The sequence below is a fragment of the Podarcis muralis genome, chromosome 4, assembly GCF_964188315.1.
Source record: "Podarcis muralis chromosome 4, rPodMur119.hap1.1, whole genome shotgun sequence".
NCBI lineage: Eukaryota > Metazoa > Chordata > Lepidosauria > Squamata > Lacertidae > Podarcis > Podarcis muralis.
The window spans coordinates 105,284,892-105,294,155 of record NC_135658.1 but is presented as its reverse complement, the minus strand read 5'-3'; positions in this window follow the sequence as shown (position 1 = coordinate 105,294,155).

The window sequence follows — 9,264 nt, the reverse complement described above, 5'->3', positions numbered from 1 at the left end:
CTGACTGGCCCACATCCATGCCGGTGCAGACAACCTCACTTAAAATGAAACCGCCAGGTGAATATGGTCGATAAGAGGAAGAACGCTGCCATGTTAATTAATCATAGGATAACCTATTACAAAACCACCTTTTATGCAAAAACTATTTTGTTTAAAAGCTACTTATTTGCTTTAACTTAAAATGACTGATCTGCATTACTCTTGATACAGGAACACAGAGGTTAATAGTGAGAACCGCCTGTACACATGGCCTTCATTAACACTATATAATTATACCAAGATTCCTTCAGCTTGACTTGTCAGACAAGATTTTATCTAGATGAATGGTTTTTCCTTGCTTTGAATGCCTGAATGAGCCTCAGAGTTATTTGGCACTTGGCAACTTACATTATGACATGTTATCAGCCAAGTCGTGCAAAGAAAATTTAATTATTTTTTTTAAAAAAAGCATGATAGAAATATTTGCGAATGTTACAATAACTGTGTGAGCTCTGAAGGAGAAAAGAAAAGAAAAAAAACAAAACACAAAGCTGAGACAGGTCCAGTGAAGAAGAACATCTTTCTTCAGAAATTTACAACAAGGTTACCAATCTGTGAACACAGTAGTCAACTATCAGTCCCCTGCTGCAATGTTATTTTGAGAAAGTTTAAAGTGGTTCAGGAAACATTCACAGTGTCCTCCTCTCCATAAATTAACTTAAACATTTTTGCTGTTATCACTCTTGTCCTGAGGCATTTTTTTGACATAGTTTCTATCAAGGGCAGGAAGAAGACATATTGCATCATGAGATGAACCTCTGGCATACGGTCCATGGCAGGCAGAGAAGCTTCAGCACTCAACTTGTGAAAGGCCTTTCAGATACCTCTCCACAGACCACAGTGTCCCAGATTTAAGAAAAAGTGAGCGTTTCACATGTGGTTTCAGACTCAAGCTCAGTTATGGATTCACTTGCCCTGATTGGCTATCAGCTATTTGGTTGCTCCCCTTCTCTGGTTGCTGCTGTTCTGAATGCTATGATTTGTCATGAACCTTGTAATATTGGCAGTGGCTTTGGTAGGCTGCCATAATTCTACTGGGGAAATGGCTATAAAAAGTGCAACATATCAAAAGTTTTAATGGCCTGAAATACATTAGCATTTTCGGGTATTTATTCTTCAGGAACAACATTTTTTTGCATACCTTTTATAGTAATGTTTAAAGATAAAGAGACTCCTAACCGTTAGGTCCAGTCACGGACGACTCTGGGGTTGCAGTGCTCATCTTGCTTTGTTGGCCGAGGGAGCCAGTGTACAGCTTCCAGGTCATGTGGCCAACATGACTAAGCTGCTTTTGGTGAACCAGAGCAGTGCACGGAAATGCTGTTTACCTTCCCGCTGGAGCGGTACCTATTTATCTACTGCACTTCATGCTTTCGAACTGCTAGGTTGGCAGGAGCAGGGACCGAGCAACAGGAGCTCACCCCATCGTGGGGATTTGAACCGCCAACCTTCTGATCGGCAAGCCTTAGGCTCTGTGGTTTAACCCACATTGCCACCCACGTCCCACTATAGTAATGTTAGTTAAGTATAATTGTTTAATTGCACATTGAAATGAAGAATGCTTATATTTAAGTTGGTAAGAGTTTAACATTGGAAAATTCCATTTGAGTATACTAAGCTAGAAAGGGCTCTCTAAGCCTCTAGCTGAGTTGATAATTAACTGTTGTTCTCTACTAGCCCTCACACAAGTGTTTAACCTTAGATAATGTAATTAAGGTATTAAATTGCAAATTCACCATCTTGAAGGGCGTTGCCTGTTAGTCCTTCTCTGGGCGCCACAGAGAACAAAAGGATGTGGCAATGCTTCTCCAGGAGCTGTAAAGCCTTAGGCTGGATGGAGACTAATGCAAGCTATGGGAGAGACAGAGACTTGATTTCAGCTCTGATCATAATTATGCTTTATATTTAAGAAGAACCTGTGCTTGAATATGCATATGCTTTATACAAATTTCTGAGTGTAGCATTGAAGTTTTGTACCTGTTTTTGAAGGCATTCTAGTAAGTAAAGCTTTGAAAAATACTTATGGATCTGGACAATTTATATTCCAAAAGGAATAATTTTATGCATCAAATTGCCTTGTGCTGTGCCATATTAATATCTGCAATAGTTTTTCATTGCATCACCTTCCTTTACGACTATACAGCTTTTCATGGGGCACAATAAATAATGGTAGAGACGGAACATACAGCTGTATCTGTAGATGAGTTGGATAAAGATAGCATAGCTATGAAGGCTGTAGCACATAGGAACTACTTCTGGAGCCTCTCTGGGTCAAGTGGCATGAAGTGTCCAGTGTCCAGGGGGGAGTCCACTTTCATTTGTGGGGAAGGTGTTTGGAAGGATCCCAGGGGCGATGCTGTGTTAGCTTGTGGGGGCTAGGAGCCAGGTTGGAAAAGTACAACAGGGAAGGTAATTCCATACCCTCTGAAAGTTTGTAAGGCTTGTTGACAAGGTAGTCACTCACATTTACCTGTTTATTTCATTCCACCCTCTCTTACAGTCCACCTCTGCTTCTCCCTCCCCTCCTCTTTATTGACTTTTCTACTGTAAGAATCTTGATTGAAAGTTATTTGATTTAAATTATCTCACTCAAATTGTTCTGTAGGGCATAAAATTTGTTCTGTAGGCCATTTTCTGATAGGTGGCATAAGTTGCAGGTACTGTTGATCTTGTAGCAAACCTTTCCTCCTTTAAACACACTCACTCAACAACATCTCCTATTGTTTCCCTCCCTCCATTGTGTATCTGTTTATTCATTCATTCCATTTACAGACTACCCTTAATTTCAGCGTGGTTCACAATACGTTATAAAAACAATAAAATGCAATTAATATCAACAACTCCACTTATCTAATCACTCCTTTACCAGCTAATTATTTCTGCAGCAGACTTGGGCAGGTCTGCCAATTACTACTAATTATAATTGTTTGGAGATTGCTATTAAATCTGAAACACATTGAGCCATCCTAATGCAGTTGGCCCTGTGTTGTCCAAAATGCCTGCAGCATCAAAAAAAAAAAAAAAAAAAAAAAAAAAAAATGCTAGTACTATGGTAGTGGCAGATTCCTGACACTTGGTTCCAACATTCTCCCAAGCAGGGTGCAGGGTGTCCTTCCCTGTGGCTGGAAAGCGAGGCAGGCCACAGGCATTGGATAACACCAAGGCTTTTGCTGGGCAGTGGAGGTGGCCCTGTATAGACCTCATGCCAGCTGTAATAATGAGGGTGACTTGGATTACTTGAATAGCCAAGGGTCCACATCCTGGTCACATTTGCATCTTGGATCAGCCTCAGACAACCTAAGCTCCCATAATGGATTGCAGTGCAGGATTACTATTTTAGTGACTAGCTGGTTATCTATTCGCCCCCTGCCCGCCCACCCCCCAATTCTTTTCCTTTTTTCCTTCTTTATGCTTCTGTTTCTTTTTAGATTATATTTTTAAAGTATTTCCTTTATTCTGCTGTACTTTGTATTGGGTATGAGCTTTTGTATATCTATGGATATGTATCAATAAAATAGATGAGAGAGAGAGAGAGAGACTAAGCTACAAATTTCCCTGGTGGTCCTAACTTGCAGTGCCTATGGCAAAATGGCCAACCCTTTTATGGCTGAGCAGCGCACTGACTGCATGTGAAAGCAGATGTTTCCAAAGTGCAAAACTGGGCGTGGACATAAAAAAATTAATTGACAAATTTGGAGGTTGTGGGGAGAGTAACCTGCATTGGTGATAATGCTGATCATCATTCAAGGGAAGGCATGATCAGTTCCTTCCTTTCTCTCCCGCTGCAAAACAGACCATCATCCCAATTGCTGCTAATATGACCAGGCTAGTGCACCCAGCAGTCTCTTGTAGGAATCCATTGTGTGGCACAGGCTCAATCAGTGCAAAGGTCTTTTAGGGCAGTTGTGAATGTCAGCCTTGGTATATGATAGGCTTCTGGAATATTATCTCAATTATAGCTACTACTTATCTTCATGTACCTTGAAATAAAGATGTTTCTTGTCACAAATAAAGTTGCAAAAAAACCCCAAAATGACTGCATTGGGGAGGATAGAGGTGCCTTTTCACGTCAGGAGATGCAGTGCTTGAAAACAGAGTGGAAGCTGAACTATTGCCATGGCTACGAGTTCAATTATTAGCATCCAGATTGAGAGTTCACACTAAAATCCAATTATCAATGATTTAGCAGTGAACATTTAAAAACAGCTCTCTATAAATAGCATCTCGACGAACAGTGATTTCAAAATAGCATTAAATAGTAGGAGTAAAGAAATAATAGCAACAACAGCTAGATGTAAGTTATATGAAAATTAAGGCTGAGGCACACTTTGAAAAACAAAATTAACAAGCTTTCAGTGTACACTGCAAAGGGCGGGGGAGTAGAAAAGCACAGATTGCAACATGTGTGCTAAAAACCCACTAACCCTCCCCCCACTCTAGTAAACAGTGCTTGGGGGATTTGCATCTGAATAGCAAATCTGATTCACTTCATAACCACGCTGCAGGTGTCTCATACATCTGATATGTTTACAGCACTCCTGGGCATTAGGTGCAATAGGAAGGACAATAAGCAGTTCCAGCAGAACAATCCAGCCACCTTGATCTTCTCCAAGACCACTTCTGCAAACTACTGGTGCTCTGAGGATGCACCAAAGCACATTGAAGAGAGAGGGGATAGGCATCCCTTCTCCCTTCCCATGCCCCCAGGGCTGGCCCCTCCATGAGACCAGGGGAGGTGACCGTCCGAGGCAGCAGGAGCCACAGGAGCAGCAGATCCTGATGCAGAGCTTTATTCCATCCTTGGCTGTGTTGTAGATCTTCACTTTCCCACTTCTTCCCTGACAGAGCATGTCGAGCACATTCAGTGAGAGAGAAATTCAACCTTATTGCTAAATATGAAATGCATCCAAATAAAAGTGGAAACCTGAAGTAAAATTAGGGCAAAAGAAGGGTAAACCAAACAACATCTTACAGCAAACTATTTTTTCTAGTGGGGATTTGGAGTAGTTTCCAGTAAGGCTATGCAAGCCCCCCCCCCCGCCCTAATTTGGACTGGGCCAATCTGTACCCCAAACAGGTATCAAAATTTGGAAATCTGAATCTTCAGTCCTTCCGGTAATTTCCCACAAAATTCCCAGAGATCTCTCAAACTTTCTTCACAGGTTGTGCCTAAGAAGGTATCTCCAGATGCATTTTCAGTTTCAACATTTGTGGCAACTCTTGTCTTAAACAAGTTGTGTTCAAACTGAGTGATCATGATGCTCTTTCATATTTTCCCCTATCAGCAACAACAAAACAGCACATTGTTCCAGCTTTCAAAAGATGTCTCAATCAATTTAGTACATAATTTTGATTTGATTTAGTACTAGAACTAGTAATTTATTTGCTTCGCACTGTTTGTGATGCTGAGGTAAAACTTAATGAACATGGTGGAGTTATTTTCCATTATACTGCTAGTCCCATAATTTATTAAGCTTGCTGTGTCAATTCTCAACTGGTAGTATTATTAGTCATCGTCCTTCAAATGTTTAGGAAGTAGACAGGTTTGTACTTCTATTAATCGTGTGTGTGTGTGTGTGTGTGTGTGTGTGTTGTTGTAGTGTTGTGAGTTTTTTGGGGTGGGTAGGCTGTATGTCTCAGCACCCTTCTAAGTCTCATTCATTGTGTTTCCATTGCTATCTTGTTGCCTTAGAGCAACCAGGGCACAGTCCTGTCAAGTTTAATTTCCATTTTATTTATTTTGTAATGTTTCCCCGCAAATTCCAAAGACATCCCAGCTGAGCCCAGATGGGGGAGATGCACCAGGGCATCTCTGACTGAACCAAGAATGCAGGAGATAAGCAGAGCCAGACCAGAGTCTGGTGATGCAGTCCCTCAGAAATTCCACCAGGGGGCTGGAGCCTCTCTCTGATTGGCTACCAAGACAGACAGTCAGAGGTGGGTGGAGCCAGCATGGAGCCATTTCTGAGGGAGAGAGTTGGAGAGGGAGATGGATGGAGAGAGAGCAGGAGGGAGAGAGGGAGACTTAGAGAGCGTTGGTCCTGGTCTCTCTGTGTGTGACATCCACTCTGAGGGAAAGGAGTCTCCTGAGCTTAGACTGGAAGACAGAGTGTGGTGTCTTGGGAGAGTATTCAGAGAGGAGTGAACTGGAGGGCTGAGTTTGAGCAGGAGAATTAGAAGCTGTGAGGATATAGTCTCCTTGGGTCTCCTTCCAGTCGGGAGGGGAGAGATCTTCTAGGATTGGGACTCCCAATCCTGTTAAGAGGGGTGAGGTGATTCCCTGGGTCTGTTGCACTGCCAGAAGTACCTCAGGAGTGTCATTGACAGAAGGTTGGGGATCTGACAGAAAGTTCCACCTTGCTTAAGGACCAAAGTATTAAGCTGTAACACCTATGCAAAAACTAAGCTAAGGAGCTGAAGTGAAGTAACTGGAAATAAGCTGAGCATTGACCATCTAGGCTAGAAACCTGTAACATGTAACTGAAGCATAAGAACTGAATTAAGCAACTGAAGTTTACTACCTTGTTTAGAAGCCTGTAAGATCCATTCGATTTAGATTATTAACAAGTTAACTGTTTCCAGAAAGAACTTCCTGACAGTAAGAGCTGTTCGACAGTGGAATTTGCTGCCAAGGAGTGTGGTGGAGTCTCCTTCTTTGGAGGTCTTTAAGCAGAGGCTTGACAACCATATGTCAGGAGTGCTCTGATGGTGTTTCCTGCTTGGCAGGGGGTTGGACTCGATGGCCCTTGTGGTCTCTTCCAACTCTATGACTCTATGATTCTATGATTACCTCCTGATATATCCTTGTTCTATAATAAATGTTTCTTATTTGTTCAACTTTTGCTTGAGTCTCCAAGTATCTAAGATTTCCCTCACACAAAATCCAAAAAGATGACCTGTAGTGGTTAAAAATATATATTTATAGGAGTCATATGGAGGTGGAGGTTTGCGGCAATAACATAGCCCAGCTGTTCCGGGAACCTCAAGAATCAGCTGGTGATCCACTGGATCCTAACCCTGCTCATCTACTTGTATCTTGGTGTCCTTAACCCTTAAGTGCATTTAATTGGTCAGTTTTGGTACACCAAACTTTGTGTCACATTCTGTCTATAGAATCTCATCAATTTATACTAGATTTGCTGCCAGAAAAGAAAATTTAAAATTCAGGTTCTGAATCCTAGTCTGAATTTCATCCCACCATTTTAAATCACATTTGTATAGATAACATACAGTCAATAATCAAGCAACAGTAATATTGTCAATAGTGAAGGACTACTAGTGCAAACCAAACTATCTATTTAATAATAATAGATTTGCCATAGAAAATCTGCTTTGAAAGAACTGGAAATTAGATTTATTTATTTTTTGCCCACGGATTTTGCTTGTGTTTGATGTGGGCTGTGTGTACAATTTCAAGCTCTCCTCCCCACCTCCTCCCTGGTCTATCCCCCCCCCCCCCAATACTTATAAAGGATTAAACAGAACAGAGGACATTTCTCTGGGATACAGCAGTTGAAGGCTGTTACAGAAATAAGGTAGGCAACTACCCTGGATCTAAAGGCAGTTCTAAAGTGATTGATTAGCTTTTGGCATGGTGTGCATTTTGCAATGTGCAATTATGTGAAGTATGGTGTCATATTATGCTAGAAATAATCACCAAGAACAGGAAGATATACATTCATTAGAAATGGCCAGGCATATAAAATACTCCATGTGATTTCCTAATGAGTAATTTAGATTCTGAGTAGGGTATCTATTTTCATGAACCTTTCTTGCAGTCAAATGTTAAGGAGCTGATATTCTTCTCCAAATGGCTTGCTAAGTCTTTAGGTCACTGTTCTAATAACTTTGCAAGATTTATATAGTTGTAACCGAATCCATGGGAACATTAGTAGCTGTACACTTCATTTCAAAGCAGAGCCGACTTTCTGAATGTCTCTTAATGCCCCAGGGACAACAGTCAGGCTCTGTGGGAAATAATAAATGAATGAGGGGAGTTTCCTTCTCAACAGGCATTCACAGGATGTTGGCCCATGGTTTCTAGTCTTTCTTTATTTTTATATAATGGATAGCTTTAAATGAGTACAACATGTTAAGCAATACGGTAAGCAAAGGAATGATTCTCACAATATGAGATTGAGTCTAAATATTTCTATCTTCATAGCCAAAGGGAAGGCCTGGGGCAAAAGGTACCATCCATATTTTGCTTATAGGAAAATGCAAAGTAAATTTGGGTGTTTCCCCTCAGGTAAAACATGAAGGATTTGGGAGGAAGCCAAAATAATATCAACAGGCAAGTAACATTTATTGGGAGTGTTTTGCACATCTCTCCATCCTGTGGAATGCCCTTCCATCAGATGTCAAGGAAATAAACAACTATCTGACTTTTAGAAGACATCTGAAGGCAGCCCTCCTTAGCAAAGTTTTTAATCTTTGATTTTTAGTCTGTTTAATTTTTGTTGGGAGCCTCCCAGAGTGGCTGGGGAAACCCAGCCAGATGGGTGATGTCAGGGAACTGCCATCGGCTCAGGGGGGAGAGGGGAAAAGCCAGATGGATTACAGAGAGCCCCCAAAGATTGTGGGAAGCAGCTCCTCCTCAGCGGAGGAGAATAGCCACGCCTCCAGTGGAGAGTAGCTTCAGGGCTCGGAGGAGGCGAGGCAGTGCCAGGACACCTTGCCTGAGCAAAGCGGGGAGGAGAGAGGTCCTCCGTTACCCACGCCCTTCTTGCGCAGTAAGCTTTCGCACCAAGAGAGGAGGCATAGACTGGGCGTCAAGAAACTACTTTGCTGGGAAAGGTTTAAGAACCGCCCACTTACAGATTCTGCCAGTGAATGAGCCAGCCACGGGAGAAGGAGGAGGAGGAGGAGGAGGAGGAGGAGGAGGAGGAGGAGGAGGTAAGAAGCAGAGAATACAATTTAAATTATTAACAGATGCTAAAGAAAGAAGAGGCTTTGCCCTGCCAGACTTGAAATTGTATTATGAAGCGTCGTGTTTCTGTTTGTTAAAGGAATGGATGAAATTAGAAAATACTGAATTGCTGGACCTGGAAGGTTATTATAATAGATTTGGTTGGCATGCATATTTATGGTATGATAAGAAAAAAGTCCATAAAGGATTTGGAAACCACATATTTCGAAGATCTCTCATAGAAGTTTGGGGCAGGTATAAAAACCTATTGGAACAAAAAAATTCACATTAGTTATCTCCATTAGAAGCGATGAGTG